General features: G+C 43.5%; 1 pseudogene; it reads right to left on the bottom strand.

The window, feature by feature from the left end:
* Window positions 1-212: 212 nt before the first annotated feature.
* LOC102956281 lies at window positions 213-8,575 on the bottom strand (annotated as a pseudogene).
* Window positions 8,576-20,936: the final 12,361 nt, after the last annotated feature.

Below are 20,936 nucleotides of genomic sequence, written 5' to 3'. Positions count from 1 at the left end.
CTCTGTGCTGACAGCTCAGAGCCTGGAGCCTGCTTCGGATTCTGTGTCTCCCTCTCTCTCTGCTCCTCAAAAATAAATAAAACACTCTCTCAAAAATAAGTAAAACATTTAAAAAATATAAGGAAAAGTAAAAAATAAAATGTATCTTAGAATGACAGAGTTTTAGAAATACAGAAAGGACCTTTAAAGATTCCATAATTTGGTACCACAAATTATCCAGCATGTTTATTATGAATGATTTCTCCTCCTATTTCAACTTGCTCATTCAGTTACTTGTGGTCCCAGTGGCATTCAGCTTCACATTTGGTGGAACCACAGGCAGGACAAGTATAGAAACGTCCTAAATAGTCTTCATCAAGGCAGTCAGAGAGTCCATTGCACTGAGAGTCAGGAGACCCAGGCTATCACAGACCTGATTCTTTACTGCTATCACTTACCTGTGAGAACCAGTGGTTGCCTTTTTTGTGAACCTTCTTTTTTTCTCGTTCTCCAGTTTCTGGAGCAAATTCAGTTTGCTTTCCTGGGTTTGCAAACTGTAATGACCTCAAAGCTTTAGCAGTTATTCCATTCTGAATCAGGTTTTCTTTCTGCTGTTCCGAGAATCAACAGCCACATTGCCATTGATTATCTGTGTACATTTTGGACAAAGCTTCCAGCCAAGTACAAGCTGTCTTCCAAATTTTGTTCTCAGAAAAAAATGGCATCATCTAAGTCAATTACATGCAAAAAAATTTTTGGCTGGTTTTTTGTGTGTGTTAAATGGGCCACAGTATGACTTCCGCAAATCCTCAAATCTGCCAATACTGGGCTTCCTGTCTTGCTTGGGAAAGTCTTCCTTTTTCTCCTTTAGTGAATTAGAATACTTCCAGAGCTCAGAAAGCTATTCATTTCAAATTCAAAGCAAATATGACTTGGTGTCCAAACAACAGAGAGAGAGGGTATTAATTGTACCTAACTCAAATAGGTTTTGTGAGGCTTAAATATATAAGCTAATGCAGGGGCACCTGGGTGGCTCAGTCAGTTGAGCATCCAACTTTGGCTCAGATCATGATCCCACAGTTTGTGGGTTCAAGCCCCGCATCAGGCTCTATGCTGACAGCTTGCTCAGAGCCTGCAGCCTGCTTCAGATTCTGTGTCTCCTTCTCTCTCTCTGCCCCTCCCCTGCTCATGCTCTGTCCCTGTCTCAAAAATAAATAAATATTAAAGAAAAAAAATTTACATATATACACACACACACACACACACACACACACACACACACACACACATATATATAAAAGCTAATGCATAAAAGCTCTTAGCCCAAGGACTGGCACATAGCAAATGCTCAGTAAACAGCTATTGTATTAATTATTATTAGCAATACAAACAATCTGCATTACACATCTGTTTGTTTTGTTGGTTTCACCTTCATTGATCCCTGGGAATCGTGTTACATACACACAAAGCAGAATCTCACTCAACACAGGGTGTTGTGAATGCTCTTTGAAACCAGTTCCCACTACCATGTCAAGTGTCTGTTCAGGGAACACAGTGGAGATGAGGGGAGCCAAGTGTTCACAGGGGAGCTGGGCCAGCCAGGTTTCATCATGCCAGCTGCCTGGGAAATGTACTCAGACCTGTGCCCTGCCACTCAGCAGCCATTGCACAAGGCACAGGGAACACACCCTCAGGGAGATGCACGTAGTCACAAAGCAGGTATAGTGTGTCTGCCAGGGCCCCCCACCCCTAAACCAGAGGGCAGTGAGAGGTGACAGACACAAAGATGAGACTCAGAGGCCATGTGACAACCTCATTCCTGAGGGACTCTGGAAGGCCCTCCTCACTCACCCCCTCCAGCCTGCCCCAGGGGCACCTGCCCAAGAGGAGACAGCTGGGGGGCCTCGCAAGGCTGACTGTTAGAAATTGCTACTCAGCCAGCACTTGAAGTCGTCCTTCCAGGACTGGACATGGATTTGCCTGTAGCCTTTCTTCCACTCCTAGCTCTGCCATCAGAGAGTAACATTAGCAGGACGCAAATGTAGAAGCTTCCTACCAACTCCTAGAGCCCCTAAGGAGCCCAGGAGCATGTGTGGTTTACACCCACGCAGTTTGTTTAATTAAACTTTCCTAAAAGGATTCACACTCGGGGCATGATTTAATTTTGACTTGAGTTTCACTTAAAGATCTGCAGTGACTGACTTAGCCTTCCTCCTCTCCCTCCTAGATTGCTCTCTCTGCCAGTTTTTATTCTTTCCTACATTCCAACCCCTGCCCCAGCATGGGATGCAGGCATCCTACCACTGTAGCATGACAGGTGACATTTCAGTGAGTGAACAGAACAACCAGCCAGGACTCAGAAAGGAGTTTTATTCTGACAGAATTTGAATATGTAAGGCTCTGTGAGCCATTACCCTGGCACCAGACTGAGATACCGCCATTCAAAAATAAGTTTGCAGAGAGATTGTAATGATAAGGGGGGAAATTATCCTAATCTCGCATCAGGAAAGAAGGCTGTAGGAGAAAAAGAAAAGACTGTAAGGAAAAATATTAAAAATTGGTGATTTTTCTGCAGTTCATTCCTAGGTATTTTATTGGTTTTGGTGAAATCGTAAATGGGATTGTTTTCTTAATTTCACTTTCCTAATTTCTGCATAGCAGGACTGTGATTTTCATTTTCTTCTTTGTGCGTCTCTACATTTTCTTTGGTGTGCTTTTTTATCTCATTTTCCTGTTTCGCACTTAGACCAGGATTCAGCTTCTGTCCTTCAGAAGCCCATGCTCCCGGTTCCATCTCCCTGCATCTCCACCCCCTGCTCTGCACTCCTAACCCCAAATGCCTCTAGCTCTAGGCTTTGCTTCCAGATGTGTGTCCCTATAATGCACACGCTCAGGAAGCAAAGGGATATACATTTTTTAAACATCTTTAGCCCAGGTTTTTATTTTTTATTTTCTATTTTTTTAATATGAAATTTATTGTCAAATTGGTTTCCATACAACACCCAGTGCTCATCCCAACAGGTGCCCTCTTTGATGCCCATCACCCATCCTCCCCTCCCTCCCACCCCCATCAACCCTCAGTTTGTTCTCAGTTTTTAAGAGTCTCTTATGGTTTGCCTCCTTCCCTCTCTGTAAATCCCCCCCTTCTCCTTCCTCCTGGTCTTCTGTTGAGTTTCTCAGGATCCACATAAGAGTGAAAACATATGGTATCTGTCTTTCTTTCTCTGTATGGCTTATTTCACTTAGCATAACACTCTCCAGTTCCATCCACGTCGCTACAAAAGGTTAGATTTCATTCTTTCTCATTGCCAAGTAGTATTCCATTGCATATATAAACCACAACTTCTTTATCCATTCGTCAGTTGATGGACATTTAGGCTCTTTCCATAATTTGGCTATTGTTAAAAGTGCTGCTATAAACACTGGGGTACAAGTGCCCCTATGCATCAGCACTCCTGTATCCCTTGGGTAAATTCCTATCAGTGCTATTGCTGGGTCATAGGGTAGATCTATTTTTAATTTTTTGAGGAACCTCCACACTGGTTTCCAGAGCGGCTGCACCAGTTTGCATTCCCACCAACAGTGCAAGAGGGTTCCCGTTTCTCCACATCCTCTCCAGCATCTATAGTCTCCTGATTTGTTCATTTTAGCCACTCTGACCAGCATGAGGTGATATCTCAGTGTGGTTTTGATTTGTATTAAGGGATATATTTTTAAAATATTTTTAACCAGGGGCACCTGGGTGGCTCAATCGGTTAAGCATCTGACTTCGACTCAGGTCATGATCTCAATCTCACAATTTATGAGTTCAAGCCCCGTATCAGGCTCTGTGCTAACAGCTCAGAACCTGGAGCCTGCTTCAGATTTTGTGTCTCCAGCTCTCTCTCTGCCCCTCCCCTACTCATGATATGTCTCTCTCTCCTTCAAAAAATAAACATTAAAAAATTTTTTTCAGGACACATGGGTGGCTCAGTCAGTTAAGCAGTTAAGCGTTCGACTTCAGCCCAGGTTATGATCTCGTGGTCCATGGGTTCAAGCCCTGAGGTCAAAGTCAGTGCTGACAGCTCAGAGCCTGGAGTCTGCTTCAGATTCTTTGTCTCCCTTCCTCTCTGCCCCTCCCCTACTCGGGCTCACTCACTTGCTCTCTCTCTCTCTCTCTCTCAAAAATAAATAAACATTAAAATATATATACATACATATATTTTTAAAAATCATATTTCAGGCTTCTCTTGAGAAGTCAGAAGACCTATCATCCTGCTCCAAGATTCCCATTTGGCAACAACCACTTGGTGCCACCTATAGTCATCCCCTTTCCAGGTCACAACATTCCTAGTACAGCCTATTGTCCCCACAGCCTAGAGGCTGTATTAGGTGGTTTATTTTTCAATAGAGAACTGTTTCTTTTTTTCTTTTTCCATTCCCATAAGAAAATGAATGGTCAACCAAGAGGTCCATCTACATCAGGAAAAATTATAGAGAGCAACTTTCTTCATGAAATAAAGACTATCCTACATGTTTCATACGCAAACACAGGTTGGCTTCATTCATTTACATCACCTGCCTGACCTCTGACCTAAATAATGGCCAAGATGCCCTCCCAGCTTGGGTGCTCATGATTTCTGGATGTGCTGGACACTCTCTTGCCTAAGATGAAAATGAAAGGGAGGCTTCCTGACCCCTGTGCCAGCCCCTGATCTTCATCTTCTCCCTCAGGACAGGCCACTTCAGTATTCAACAATACACCCTGGAGTCTACAGGCTTGACCTTGGGGAAATCAGAGAAACAAATGACACCTACTGTGACCCCATTACTACAAGCCAGGCAATAGCCATGCCACCTGCACTGGGCTACATCCCACCTGCATAACACTTTGAGTTCCTAGTAACTGAAGATCCAACTAAAAGTAACCTAAATGAAGTCAGAAGCAGCCTCCCTGAGCATAAAGGTGAACAAATAACACCAGTGCAGCAAGAAAGAATGGGGAGTAACCGGTAGGTGGATGACTCATGGAATTTTCCACATTACCTACACACACTTCAAGACCCAGCTCAAGTTCATCTGCCTCTGGGACCCCACCCCGGAAAGTCCCCCAACTCCTTTGAACCAAGAGGGTGGATTGCCTGGATGTCTTCTTTGTAATTAATAACTCACAGCCTTGTGGCATTTATTGAATGTGTTTGGCACAGAGACAAGTCAATTCTCATGGAATATCGAACGAACGAACGAACGAACGAACGAATGAATGAATTAATGAATATATAATTAAATTGATGGGAAGGGGATGTGACTGAAGAAAGCCAGGAGACCAATGCATTCATTCAGGAAAGGAAGAAGGATGTAGACTAAACCAGAGATAATAAAGATGGAAAAGTGGATCAGAGATCTTAGAGATTTGGTAAGATCTAGTCACAAGGGGAATATGGGGGTGAGGAGTTGGAAGGAGTTGACAAAGACTTGGCTTTCTACCTTGGACTCTAATTCTTTTTTGTTTGTTTGTTCGTTTTTTATTTTTTGAGGGAGAGACACAGAGCAAGCTGGGGAGGGGCAGAGAGAGAGAGAGACATAGAATCTGAAGCAGGCTCCAGGCTCTGAGCTATCAGCACAGACCCCGACGTGGGGCTCGAACTCATGAACCATGAGATCATGACCTGAGCAGAAGTCAGAGGCTCAACCGACTGAGCCACCCAAGTACCCCTACCTTGGACTCTAATTCTGTTCATAGGAGAGGGAAGTCAAAGGCTCCTGGGGCCTTAACAGTACCTTTCTCTTACTGCATTGTTCACTCATGCTTTGGGTACAAGAGGATGCTTTCTGAGAAACAGGATAAAGAGCCCAGTTATGAGATCGGAGTCAAGACTGTTGCAATGAAGCAGGGAGAGGACACATAGAAGGAGGGTCGATATTCGGGTTATATGCCATCAGTGGAAACTCACTGAATGCAGAACACTTACTTGCTCAGGTCCTGTGGAGAGAGGGGACCTCTCAGCTGCTGGGCTGGGCTGCTGTCATATTAACTCTGGTGCCAGAGTCAACATCCAGGCAGAGGACGTAGCTCCATAATGATTCCTAAAAAGTATGAGGCCACATGCTGCTGAAGAGGACTTCCTAACACTACAGTAGAAAGAGCCCCCAAGCTTTTAATTGAATGAAACCAGATTGACCTGACCACTGTGTTTTAAATTTTTCTAGCTTTAAAAAAAAAAAAAAAAGGAACACAGAGGTACCTGGAAGATCATGCTCCATGATTTGAGGTATAGGAGAACAGCATCAAAGTTGTCTCCAATTGAGTTGAAATGTCTCGAAGAATAGAAATGTAGACTAGAACTGATACTTATAATGAGAAAGAACTTCCTTAAACTGAATAAAGCCCACCTATGGCAATTCAAGTTGGTCTACGCTCTGGAAGAAAGTACTCATCAGCCACCCTTCTTGAAAGACTCAGCACTCAGAAAGTTAAGGCTTTTCTCCTTTCCACTGCCCCTTTCAGGCTTCTGTTCTCTAGCCTAAACAAGCTTTATTCATTTTGCTTTTCCAGACTGTGTGTGTGTGTGTGTGTGTGTGTGTGTGTGTGTGTGTACCACATCTTCTTTATCCATTCATCTACATATGCACGTGGGTTGCTTCCATACCTAGGGGTGCATGTATCTTTTCGAATTAGTATTTTTGTCTTCTTTAAGTAAATATCCAGTAGTATAATTACTGGATCATATAGTATTTCTATTTTTAATTTTTTGAGGAACCTCCATACTGTTTGCCACAGTGACTATACCTATTTGCATTCCCACCAGCAATGAAGAAGAGTTCTTTCTTCTCCACAGCCTCGCCAGTGCTTATTTCTTATCTTTTTTATTCTAGCTATTTTGTTCTGACAGGTGTAAGATGATATCTCACCGTGGTTTTGATGTGCATTTCCCTAACGATGAGTTATGTTGAGCATCTTTTCATGTGTCCATTTGCCATCTGTATGTCTTCTTTGGCAAAATGGCCACTCAGGTCCTCTATATTTTTCCATCAGATTATTTGAGGGGTTTTTTGGTGTTGAGTTGTTTCCTGTTTCTCTTCTGTGGCACCTCCAAATGTTTCTGCAAGGTGTCAGGAGCCCAAGCTATGCCCAGCAGAGTGAAGAAATTGCCATACATTTTTTCTGCCATTCTGAATTCCTTTTCCCGAAAAAACAGGCAAAGGATATAAGTAGGCATGCTACAGAAAAAGAAATACAACTGGCCGATAACATACGCCTAACTTTACTCGTACAGACATGCAAATTAAAACAGTCTAGCATTTTTCACCTATAAATAAGCAAAGATAAAAATTATTCTTAACATTTGATGTTGGTGAAAGATTCTTCAAATTCTATTGGTAGGAATATAATGTGGAACAAACTTTATGGGAGGAGGGAATAACCTGACAGCTGTATATCATCTGAAGACATGTAATCTCTGTCAACCATCGATTCCACTTTTGTGAATTTATCCTTCATGATTGTTAGCACAAAAGTGTAAATATATATGAAAAGATCTGTAGTGTTGTTTATAGTAGGGGGAAAATGGAAACAATCTGAACATTCAGTAATAGAGACTAGTTAAATAAATAATGGTACAGACATACAATCGAATTCTATGCAGCCATTAAAAAGAATGATGTAGATCCTAACCTACAGACTTGGAATGATGTCTGGGATATTTTGTTAAATGAAAACAAACACATTTCGAAATTCTAAGTAAAGCATGGGTCCATTTTTAAAAATCTGTGTTTGTAAACATGCAGAGCTATAGTGAGATACAGAGGAAAAATAAAAACACTATCAAACAGTGATTCTTAAAGCGAGGTCCCTGTACCAGCAGCATCAGCATCATTAAGAAGTTTACTAGGAACACACATTCTCAGGCCCTGCCCCAGACCAGCTGAATCAGAACCTCTACAGCTAAGGCCCAGCAGTCTGCTTCACAAGCCTTCCAGGTGATGGTGCTCACTAAAATTTAAGAATCGCTGTTCTAGAAAGAACATTTATCCGGAGGTAGAGAAAGAAGAGACGTAGGTACAGGGGAATTTCTACTTGTTTATTCATTTCCGTGCTGTCGAAATTTGAATTATGTTAAAAGGAATGCTTCTCAGAGTCACGTACCCATCTTAGTGGACTGTGCTAACTTAGTGGAGTCGACTTCATGCTCTCTCTTTTTTTTTTTAATTTTAATTTGTATTTATTTACTTATTTAAACTTCATGCTCTCTTAAGGAAAATCCAATGTGTAAAAATTCAAATTTGTGAAGCGAACAACGTAGGGAAATACTTAAATTACTGAACGGTTTCTGACATCACTGAAGTCACACATCAGTGAAAACACACACATCAGGAACTGAACTTGACTCTGCTATGTGAGCTGAAGAAAGGGAATTCAGGCTCTCGGAGCCTTGGTTGCCTCCTCTGTAACTGAGGATGACAACAGCCACCTTGTCCCCTCGCAGGTCACAGGGAAGAGATGACACATGGAAAGCACACTACTAATTGTCATATCATTAGCCCCGAGGTTTCTTAAAACACTGAAGTGGCCTCAACAACTTTATCAACTCACTCCATTTCTCAGAAGCATCGTCATTGCATAAAGCTGTCCCAGAATGACCCTCCTCGCAGCAAGGCTCTGCCAAAGAACCTTGACACAGGCGTGCCCAGGTCACTTTTACTAGTGAAACGTGTGAAACCCTGATGAGCCAGTGAATAGGTGCAAATGATTTCTTCCCACCCATTCCCAAGCCCTCCGCCCATGCGCCTCAAGCCTGTTTTGTGTGGTATGTCTCTTTTACGGCCTGTGAAAGGCCTCCTCGTCTCTCTCACCTCCCTGTCCTCAGACAACAAAGCAGGCTTTTCTCTTCGCACAGAGTGCTTGTTGCTTTCTTGATCCATGAGAAAACGTGGAGCAGAAGAACAATAATGTGCTACTTCTTTTTGCTCCAATAAAAAAGAGTTATGACACAGAAGCCTGGGGCCAAACCAGGCTCACTGTTGTGTGTTTTGACAAAGAAATCTTTTCTGTAAGCACAGTACAAGGGCAGATGGCAGTAAATGAGCCCGGGCAGCATAGATCATGTCACTAGGAGGCTCCTCCCCTGGCCATGGGACCTTGGTCTCCGAACCCAGCTAGGTGCTCAGAGTAGCAGGCAGGGCCCTGGCCTTCCATTCAGAAGGCCCCAAACCCAGCCCCATGGAAGAGGATTGCAGAGGGCAGCCTGTACCTACATGGAATTGGAGGCCCCTGGGGCTGGGCCCAGCACCTAGCCCTGCCCCCCAATAGCATTTCCAGGATCTCTATATGGCTACAGAAACCTGGTGGGACAAACATAGGTAGATTCTGTTCTCCCCACTGAGACACTGACTTGACAGGTCTGGGGAGGAGTCCAGGAACCAGCTTTTTTTTTTTTTTTTCTTTTAACCTCTCTGGATGATTCTGATGGGCAGCCAAATTTAAGAGCTAAGAACACGTTTTAGAGCCATCTGAAACGTTTCCTCTTCTGTGAAAACCTGACCGTCTCAGGCAAAAGTGGTCTCACCACCCACCTTGGTCTTCTCTCCATCCTTCTCGTCAGCCCTTTAAGGGAGCCTGTACCAATGTGAAACTGATTACTCCCTTTACACACCTCTCTTACCCCCTAAAGATGAGTAGGGGTTAGGTCAACATGGTTCACCTCCAAGTGTGCCACTTGTGAGGATTATTTTTAAATCCCAAGATACATTCGTGTGCATTGCAGTTTGTCTCAGTATGCTAAAAATGAACAAATGAAAACCTGAGGAATGCCACTGTCTGCCTTCTGAGTGGCCATAACCTCCCTTCTACCCTCAAGATGTCTCATGTGCCAGGCACAAAGGTGCTAGTTGCCATTAAATACAAGTGTTCTTAATTTCTTTCTTATTTTTTAGATTAGAAATCAATATAAATAGTTCTAGTATGTTCTAGTATGTTCTTCCTGCTTCCCAATGGGTCATCCTTAGGTATCTCACACCCCACTTTGGAGAGTGTGAGTATAAATCGCATAAGGGGTGCCTCACATATAGTGGGTGCTTAGTTAATGCAAATCCTCTTCCCTGGGGAAACATGTTTGGAAGAGACATAGGGTGTCATCCAGTCCTCACCTCTCTGGTGAATCTTAGGAGTTTATCTCTATAGGCAGGGGACTCAGGAAAGAACAAAGAAGTGGCCCAGGTGAGAAGGGCACCTGAGGACTCTTGAGACTGGCTTGTCTGAGGCTGACAGCAAGGGATGAGAGTCACTGAGTCACTCCACTGGGGTCCTCACCAAGGCCATAAGCGTGGGGACAGCCATCAGCAGAGACAGCTCACCCAGATGTTCTTAAAAACAGACTCTCCAAGGGGCGCCTGGGTGGCTCAGTCAGATGAGCGTCCAACTTCAGCTCAGGTCATGATCTCACAGTCCATGAGTTCAAGCCCTGTGTCGGGCTCTGTGTTGACAGCTCAGAGCCTGGAGCCTGCTTCAGATTCTGTGTCTCCCTCTCTCTCTGACCCTCTCCTGCTCATGCTCTGTCTCTCTCTGTCTCAAAATAAATAAAAACATTAAAAAAAAAAAAGAACCAGACTCTCCAGTAAAGGAGGGAAGACTGATAAGAGAGCCCAGGTCCCCAACCAGGCAATCTGGCCCACTGAACGTCTGCCTTTATCTAGCTGACAAGAGTCATGTAGGTCCCCGTGGACCAGAGCCTCCCTCAGATTTCCAGCAACATCCAATGACCCTGACTCAAAAATGCAACTCTCCTCTTTTCTAAGTGTTGTCTTAAATACAAAGTTGATGGAAACACTGCATCCAAAGCCACCAGCTTCCACATCCTTAGGTGTGACCATGAATATCGCCTGTCTTGCCTGCTGCTGTTGGGACCTGGACAAATGCCACAGGCCCCTTTCTCTTCCTTCATCTTCCTCTCTACAGAGGGGATGGAAAGCAGCCCTGTGGCTCCTCTGAGGGGCAGCCTGACAAGGAGTCTCTGTGCCCACACAGGAACAGCTCTGTGTATCTAGCTGCTGGCCTGTGGCCTTTGATAAAGCCACACAGGGAAAACCTCTTTCAGGCAACAGGCCTGTAGCAGTCCTGCGATGGCAAGTCACAGCCCCTCCCTCCAGCCCACTTCAGAAGCACAACTTAAATAGCGGCTTTCATGTTAAGTTTGAAGTGAGCCAAGGTTTGGGAAGCTCTGGGCTTTTAACATGTGGCTTTCCTCCTGCTTTGAATGGTCTCCTTTGACCAACCCTAAACTAAGCTATCAATCAACAAAAATTTACTGAGCACTTACTATATTTCATGTCACTGCAACAAACTTTTTTTTAAACATGCTCACTTGTTCCCAGTTACAAGCGACTAAGACAAGGTCGAAAACAGAGGCACGGTCCTAGGGATGTCATGTACCGTACGGTGACTATAGTTAACAATCTGTAGTGTGTATTTGAAAGTTGCTAAGAGAGTAGATCCTAAAAGCTCTCCTCACAAGAAAGAAAAATTTGCAACTATGTGTGGTGATAGACATTAACTGAACTTATTATGATTATCATCTCACAAGATACATATGTCAACATATGTCAAATCATTATATTGCATACCTAAGACTACTACAAGTATATATCAATTTGATCTCAATTTTTAAAATCTAAAATTTTAATTAAAACATTTTATTTTTTTTTTTTTACATTTTATTTATTTTTGATAGAGAGAGACAGAGCACACGTGGGGGAGGGGCAAAGAGAGAGGGAGACACAGAATCCGAAGCAGGCTCCAGGCTCTGAGCTGTCAGCACAGAGCCCGACGCGGGGCTCGAATTCACGGACCGCGAGATCATGACCTGAGCTGAAGTCGGCCGCTTAACTGACTGAGCCACCCAGGTGCCACCTAATTAAAACATTTTAAAAAGAAAAGAAAGGCATGGAGCTCCAGAGCTAGGAGACACTATAGCTTAACTTCTGTTTTAAAGATGATGAAACAGAGGCCCAAAAGGTAGCTAAAATGCCCAAGGGCTTCCAGCTAGTCCCAGTTCATAAACAGCATTAGAAGTTGAACCATGGACTCTTAGAGTGGGGAAGGACACCACACTGATTCCTAGATCCTTCCCCAAGATATGCTGATGCAAGAGGTCTGGGAAAGGTCCAGAGATCTGCATTTCTTTTTTTTTTTTTTTTAATGTTTATTTTTGAGAGAGAAAGAGAGCATGTACAGGGGAGGGGGAGAGAGAGAGGGAGACACAGAATCTAAAGCAGGCTCCAGGCTCTGAGCCGTCAGCACAGAGCCCGACATGGGGCTCAAACCCACAGACCGTGAGATCATGACCTGAGCCGAAGTCAGATGCTTAACTGACTGAGCCGCCCAGGTGCCCTGAGATCTGCAGTTCTAACAACCCCTCCCCAAATGCACCCTCACACTCACAGCTAATTCTGATGCAGATGGCACTCCTTGAGAAACATTAGTCCAAATTTCCAGGAAATGCCAAATTTCCAGGAAGCTATGCCACCTGAGCAGAAGCAAGCTCAGTGATTAGACAATACGTGCATCCTGAGAAGACAGCATACTCCACCTCTGGGTGGCTCTTAGCATTAGGAAGTGTTTCTTTATCTGATGGTGTTTCAAGGAGTGCCTTCAGGTCCTGGGAAGACATGCACTCAGGTGACCCTAGGTGATAAGGCAAAAAGAAGAAAGGAGGACTTCCAAGACAGGACTTGTGGCCAGGATTTAAGGGGTCCCTCATGGGGAACTGAAACAAGGGCCAATTGTCATCAGGTGCAATAAGCATTCCCAGGGACCCTGTGGGTTGTCTACCCTCAGAAGTGGGCACTCGTTCTTCCCAAGAGAGAAAATTTGGGTTGATTTGTCATCATCCATGATCATATGCACATAATTTATAAATAAGTATGCATTTACTAAAAAGATGCTGAAAATATTTTACTGATTCAGATGAAAAACTTTTAAAATTTGGAGAGTAGAGCTTTAGAGCAATAATGAATGAAACTAATCTCTCTTTCACATGATACTGCATAATATTTAAAGGCAGTAGTCTGTCCTTCCTAAGTCAGCTTTTCTTCAAAAATGCACCTTCAGGTGCCTCAGTCAGATGAGGCTACAGGACCCCTCAGCAGCCCTGCCTGTGCTTGTTAGTTGCCAAGAGATGGTATTTGGCTAAGATCCAGGGCCATTCACCTCCTTTTTAGGTTTATTTATTTCTTTTGAGAGAAAGAGGGAGTGCGAGTAGGGGAGGGAAAAAGAGAGGAAGAGAGAGAACTCCAAGCAGGCTCCGCACTGTCTGCGCAGAGCCCAGTGTGGGGCTTGAACTTGAACCCATGAGATAATGACCTGAGCTGAAATCAAGAGTTGGACGCTCAACTGACTGAGCCACCCAGGTGCCCCTCCATCACAAGTTCTCAAAGAAACTATGCAGAGAAACATGCCAGGAACAATCATTCTGTTTAATTCAAGTGTTCACTCAAAATATGTTTATAGAGTACCTTCTATGGGCAGTCACTGCCTAAGCACTGAAGATACAATGATAAAGAAGACAGAGGGGCACTTGGGTGGCTAGTCAGTTGAGCGTCTGACTCTTGATTTCAGCTCAGATCATGATCCCAGGGTCATGGGATCGAGCCCTGCATCAGGGATTTGTGCTTTTTCTCTCTCTCTCTCTAAAAAAAAAAAAAAAAAAAAAAAAAAAAGGAAGAAGAGACAGAAAAATTCCCTGCTCTCACAAGCTTACATTCCAGTAGAGAAAACAGACAATAAACAATAAATATATAATGTTGTATACAATGTAAGCGGTATGATTAAAATAAATAAATAAAGCAGGATCAGAGGCTAAAAAGCCATGGGATTGGGTTGTCTATCTTAGATAGGATGGTCAAAGAAGGTCTCACTTGTAAGTGAATTCTTAATATCTGAATGAAGCGAGAGAGAGACATGAGACTGTGTGAAGCAAGTATATTAAAAAACAGCCCATGCACTCAGGTCATGATCCCACAGCTCATGAGTTTGAACCCTGCACCGGGCTCTGTGCTAACAGCTCAGAGCCTGGAGACTACTTCGGATTCTGTGTCTCCCTCTCTCTCTGCCTCTCCCCCCGCTCACACTCTGTCTCTCAAAAATGAATAAATGTTAAAAAAAAAAAAAAGAAAAAAGAAAAAGAAAAACAGCCCATGCAAAGACCCTTAAAAGGAACTAGGTTGGTTTTGAAGAGAACAATTAGTTCAGTTGGTTAGAGGGCTGAGAGGGGAAGGAGATGAGGTCAGAAGGACTGGTTAAAGTCACCAAGAAGGCTTAATGGGAACAGTGGTGGAGAGAAAAACAGTGAGCTATGCACTGAAATCCCAGTGAAGAAGGGAGAATGAGTGAAGGTGGGTGAGTGATTTCAAGAAAGAGGGATAGCCTGTGAGTAGAGTCTGATGCTTCATGGAGACTGGGGGTGGGGGGGCAGTTCTGAGGAAGAAAGAGGGAGAAACTGCCCGTACATGGCTATGAGGAACAAGGAGGACTCCTACCCAACCTGTGCACCCCAGTTGCCTTAAGAAAGATGGAGAAAGAACCTGGAGATAGCCAGGTTTTCCTTGAGCAAAGTCAAGTTCCATCCAATGCAAGGGTTGAAGTCACAAGCAGTTTTTCTGGTGGCAGGCCAAGAGTTCCAGAAGGCACAGTAAGAGGACTGGGGGCAGAGAGAGGTAGGAGATTGGTCAGATTAGGAATATACAGAGCTACCTTGCAGAGATAGGTTTTCTGGGTGGTGATGGCCTGAGAGTCTCAGATTTTTGGTGGGACTTGCCATAAACAGGAGTGCAGGCTGATAGAACTGGTCTCTGCCTATGTGCGAGGGAAGTGAGTCTCCATCTTGGGACTGGTCTCTCACAGACTTTATAGTAGTGAAACAGACTTGTTAGGCCATGGGGATGATGGTCTTCCCACTTACCAAGATCACACCACTCTGTCAGCCTCCTTCAAATCACCTGATTCAATAACACTTTTGCCCCAAGCTCCAGTTGGTCTCCTGGTGAGCTGGACTGAAGTGTGTGCAGCTCTGAGCCTCCAGCTATGAGCCTAAGGCTGTGTTTTAAAACCAAATGGAGCTGCCTTCTGGGCCCTTTTTCCCAAGGCCCACACTTAAACTCAGTCCTTTCCAGAGAGAAAAAGAAGGCTCAGAGTAAAAGGTCAGAGTAAAACTGATCCTCCTCAGGTTTTCCCAGCTTCCCAGGCCAGCAGAAGCTGCTGGAGCATCTTCTCACACAGACCCCACAAGAGGAGAACAAGCCTCATCCAAAAAGAGACCAGGCCCCAGCAAGAAGACCCTGTGAGTTCTGTGTCCTTGAGCCACTCCCAGGGAGTTGACTGAGGTGGCAGAGGGCATCTGGAGCATGCCCTAGAGAATGAAAGAACTGCCTTTTGCTTGTGTACTTAAAACCCTGGAATGAAATGCAGTGTCCCAGTGCATAGGTCGGTGGGTTATGTCATAGCTGCACTGCCACGGTGAGTTCAGCCCAAGATTATGAGCTGTACGTATCTTGTGGCCAAGCACAAGTGTGCAAGAAATCTCCCTTCTTTATTTTTTATAACTTGGTTCCGGATTCCATGCCCCCTTCCCAACAGGATGGCATAAGATTTAACTCGATTTTCTTTGATGTGTTCTTCTTCAGAGTTAGGTCAGAGTTCCAGGATTCTATGCAGTCAGTGCCAGAAAATCACTGGGGTAGGAGAGGAGGAAAGCCCTTGGTCATCAGCCATCTGTCCCCACAGGTTTCCCCTGAAAGGCTCATTACCCCCTGTTCCCATGGCCCTCCAAATCCAAGGACTCCATGCTGACCATGCTGGTACTATGCCACACAAGGGTAAAGGATCCTTTATTTTGAGGCCACCAAAAGGCCCATGTGCATGGAATCCAGGCCATTCTCTGGGGTCCAACTGCTCTCTACCCCCTGTCATCTGGAGAAATCTCTAGCTTGGGGGAAGATACCTGTCTTCCCTGGCTCTGCCCTGAATTACCCTTCTCCCTTCAAGCTCCTTAGATTGAGTTCTCCTAAAAGATTAGGCTTTCTGAAAACTATTTGCCTCGTTATAGAGATGGGAAAGGGGAATACACAGGGTGAAAATAATTAATATCTGAATATTATCCAGCTACTATCCACTACATTATATAGCTCACATTGAATTTGATGTCATGGAAATCCTTCAGATTTTTTTCCAGTGTACTGGTGTTAAGAGTTATTCCCCACATCATACCGATTATTTTTTTTTAATTTTTTTTAACGTTTATTTATTTTTGAGACAGGGAGAGACAGAGCATGAACGGGGGAGGGTCAGAGAGAGGGAGACACAGAATCTGAAACAGGCTCCAGGCTCTGAGCTGTCAGCACAGAGCCCGATGCGGGGCTCGAACTCACGGACCGCGAGATCATGACCTGAGCCAAAGTCGGCCGCTCAACCGACTGAGCCACCCAGGCGCCCCCCAATTATTTTTTTAAAACTGTGTGGCTTAACATCTCACCCTATTAAATTACCTCCTTTTAGTGTCAGTCAATCAATCAGAATGGATTTTAAGACTGATTCTGTGACCTGACATAGCATATAAACCACTATTCTATTTTTCTGCCTCCATTCCAAGATACAGGATTTTTCACATTTTAGTGTTGTGGAAATCAAGATACTATCTTCCTATCAATGTCAAAAGAAACCTAACCCGCCACCAGGCAGAGAAATAAATTAAAATGCTGTTGTTATTTGCCATGCATATGGAGAATTACCCATGCATAAAAGTATTTGTTCATCAGACTCTTACTTCAGTTGAATATTTGCATTTTTAGCACCATTCACTCTTTTAAGTCTATATCCCTAATTGCCAATTAAAATACCTTTGAAAAACAACGACATCATGATGAAGCACTGACACAGAAAGCTGTGCAATGTTGAACTTTTCCTGCCACATATAAAGCAACTCAGTTAACTAGTCCCCTCAGAATAGACTAAAATTTCCAAAGCTAAGAGACATTGGGGCGATCAAGTCATGCCAGTTGTAAAGAATCATCCATGAGATGCTGACTATCCATCTCTCAAAAGCTCCCAGCTGACTTCCAAAAGACATTTTTTTAATTTCCAATAATATTAACTAAATAAAACTGAGAGTTTAACCAAATTAGGCAATTTAATAAGCAGGTATTTTGTGCTTCCCCTCCTGCTTGTCTTCTTAGACTTCAAAGCCCAAGATCTCCAATTATGAACAACCACCACCACCTCCATGGTAATTCTGTTTGGCCTTAAACAATTATGGTGGCCTCCATCCCCCAAGAGAGATTAGCTTCAGAGTGGCCTGGTGACCCCATTCTTGCAATGAAAAAGAAAAAGAAAAGCCACGAAGCTTCTCGGAAAACTCCTCCTTCCTATGAAAAAAACTGAAAGACAGCCCCTAACTATCTGGATGTTTCTGTGTCCGGATGCAATGCTGGGACTGCTCCAGCCACCTGCCAGCAGCCTGAAGGGGAAGCCAGCAGAGTCGGAGTGGCAGAGAAGAAAGACAGACACAAGCTGGGACCTTGATGACATTGTTGGTTGGCTGAATCAACCAGCCCTGGGTCAAGCGTGTTTGACCTCAGAACCTCCATACATGTAAGATAATCAATTTCCTGATTGCTTAAGCCGGGGACTGGGGAGAGTGGGGGAGCCTGCCGCTGTGACTGCACCTTTATCCATGGATAAAAGTGACTTAGAAAGATCATTAAATTCTGAATGTAACATAATATTTTGTTTTCAAAAATCTGTTGTCAGATTAATGATGTGGCTCTTACTTGGTGGTGTCTTAGAATCAAGGAAATAGAGCATAGGAGAAGTACTGCTCAAAATTAGAAGATGTGTTTTGGAAGGACATCAATTCCTTCAAAATAATTTGTGAGTTTGTTTTAATACCAACTGAAAAGCACATGGAATTTTCTTGCAACTTGACGTCATGATTTGGAGGTTCAGCTAGAAAATAACAGAGATAAAATAGCAAAGAAATATTTGAAAATGCAGTTCATTTAGTTCTCACCCTATCACATATTAAAATAGGCCACAGGGGCGCCTGGGTGGCTCAGTCGGTTGAGCGTCCGGCTTCGGCTCAGGTCATGATCTCGCAGTCTGTGAGTTCGAGCCCTGCGTCGGGCTCTGGGCTGACAGCTCAGAGCCTGGAGACTGCTTCTGATTCTGTGTCTCCCTCTCTCTCTGCCCCTCCCCTGCTCATGCTCTGCCTCTCTCTGTCTCAAAAATAAATAAAAAAACATTAAAAAAAATTAAAAAAAAATAGGCCACAAAACTAAAAGATTGAAAACAATGTGGTATGATAGAGAAACAGACCAACAAATCAGCAAAACAAGATAGACAGTCCAGAAACATACCCAAGTACCTACAAATGTTAGATAGATATGTCATCATAAATCACCTCAAGCAAATGGTAGGAGGCACCTGAATAAAACTTTCGGGCAGAGGGAAGAACTTTATCCCTACCTTATACCATATATCAGCATAAATCTTAGACAAAGATGTAAATGTGTAAAATGAATTTATGAAATAAAAAGTAAACACACCTTATCTTGGTGAAAAGAAAAGCTTTATTAGCATGATGCCAAAGGCAAAAACCATAAAAGGAAGAAGACTGATCAAATATGATTAACATCTAAAGTATTTTTAAAATCTCTTCATACGGAGAAAACAAACCTTAACCCAAGTTAAAAGATACATAAAAACTGGGTAAAATATTTCCAACATATATGGCAGTCCATCTATAAAATGTTTATACCAGGGGCGCCTGGGTGGCTCAGTCAGTTGAGCGTCCGACTTCAGGTCACGATCTCGCGGTCCGTGAGTTCGAGCCCCGCGTCGGGCTCTGGGCTGATGGCTCAGAGCCTGGAGCCTGCTTCCAATTCTGTCTCCCTCTCTCTCTGCCCCTCCCCCGTTCATGCTCTGTCTCTCTCTGTCTCAAAAATAAATAAAACGTTAAAAAATAAAAAATAAATTAAATAAAATGTTTATACCAGTCATTAAAAAAAAATAGAAAGGGAGCATAAACATGTAACTGACAAAAGAAAACCATGCCAATGGTCAATAAATGGCATTCAACTTCATAAATAATGAAAGAGATGTGCTTTAGAGCCGTGACCAGGACTGATACACAACAGGTGTTGCTGGTAAAGCCATACTCTCTATCCACACGGCATAATCCCTCCAGACTGCTTAATAAAGGGCTGCTGCCCAGAGCCCTGTGTTCCCCCACCACACTGGCTGCCCTGGCACCCTGTGTCACACCCCCATGATCCAGCAACTAAAGAGTTAAATGTGTGACCAACAGGAGACTCCACAACACTGCACCCTGTCACGGCTGACCTGACGTCTGCTCCTGATATCCCACCTCTAGTTCTGACATATTGCATAACTGAATTTGTAAATACATAATAGTGATAATAGCAATAATAATACCAGATGTTGGTTAGAGTTTGGGGAAGTGAGTATTCCCCTACTCTACTGAGGAAATGTAATTTGGCACCATAATAAAAGCCATAAAAATAGGTGTTTCCTTTGACTCAGAAATTTCACATCTAAGAATCGTCCTGAGGAAATAATGTAGGGCGTATATGAAAATATAACTGCAAAATGAGGTGCGCCTGGGTGGCTCGGTTAAGCATCCGACTTCAGCTCAGATCATGACCTCACGGTTCATGGGCTCAAGTCCCGCATCAGGCTCTGTTGCTGACAGCTCAGGGCCTGGAGCCTGCTTTGGATTCTGTCTCCCTCTCTCTCTCTGCCCCTCCCCCACTTGCACTCGGTCTCTCTCTCTCAAAAATAAACATTAAAAAAAAAATTTTAGGGGTGCCTGGGTGGCTCCGTCGGTTAAGCGTCTGACTTCAGCTCAGGTCACGATCTCACAGTCCGTGAGTTCGAGCCCCACGTCAGGCTCTGTGCTGACAGCTCAGAGCCTGGAGCCTGCTTCAGATTCTGTGCCTCCCTCTCTCTCTGCCTCTCCCCTGCTCATGCTCTGTCTCTGTCTCAAAAATAAATAAAAACATTAAAAAAAAATTTTTTTTAATTTTAAGAAAAACAAAAGAAAATATAACTGCAAAATGAAAACCAAACCCAATTGATTTGAAGATCAATCTCCAAAAGCTGAAGAAATGTATGTTAATATGACAGGGAGACACTGATTTTCCACTATCAAACTGTCAATTTTAGGCAGAAGGCCACCCATGGTGAGTGAGTGGGGAGCACAGAGCCTCTTACCTGAGCTGCTAGTAGAAATATGGATGGACACAAGTTGCCTAAAGAGCATAGGACATTGTTTTAAATGCATATTCAGGGGCCCCTGGGTGGCTCAGTCGGTTAAGCGTCCGACTTCAGCTCAGGTCAGGATCTCGCGGTCCGCACGTTTGAGCCCCGCGTCGGGCTCTGGGCTGACAGCTCAGAGCCTGGAGCCTGTTTCAGATTCTGTGTCTCCCTCTCTCTGACCCTCCCCCATTCATGCTCTGTCTCTCTCTGTCTCAAAAATAAATAAACGTTAAAAAAAAAAAATTAAAAAAAAATGCATATTCAGCTATTCCTCTTCTAGACAATTATACTGAGGAAATCATGATGGATGTAGGAGAAATTTCACCTCGGAGGTTGTTCATCAAAGTGTTTCTAATAGATAAAAGCTAGAAACTACATCCAAAGGGAATTGGTTGAATAAATTATAATACATGAATATTATGGCTTTCTGTGAAGTCACTAAAATTGTGAGAGAGAAGAATACTTAATGACACAGACAAAATGTCCCAGTTATTTTGTTAAATGAAAAAGCAACTTACAAAGTAATATGTACTATGCAAATTTACCTTAATAAAATATTTATTTACACATTCCTGTATACAGCTTTTTATTTTTTTAATGTTTATTTATTTATTTTGAGAGTGGGGGAGGAGCAGAGAGAGAGGGAGATAGAGAG

Source organism: Panthera tigris, chromosome A3 (assembly GCF_018350195.1).
Source record: "Panthera tigris isolate Pti1 chromosome A3, P.tigris_Pti1_mat1.1, whole genome shotgun sequence".
Taxonomy (NCBI): Eukaryota; Metazoa; Chordata; class Mammalia; order Carnivora; family Felidae; genus Panthera; species Panthera tigris.
Note: the sequence above shows the minus strand (reverse complement) of the source record. Positions and strands in the feature narration are given on the sequence as shown.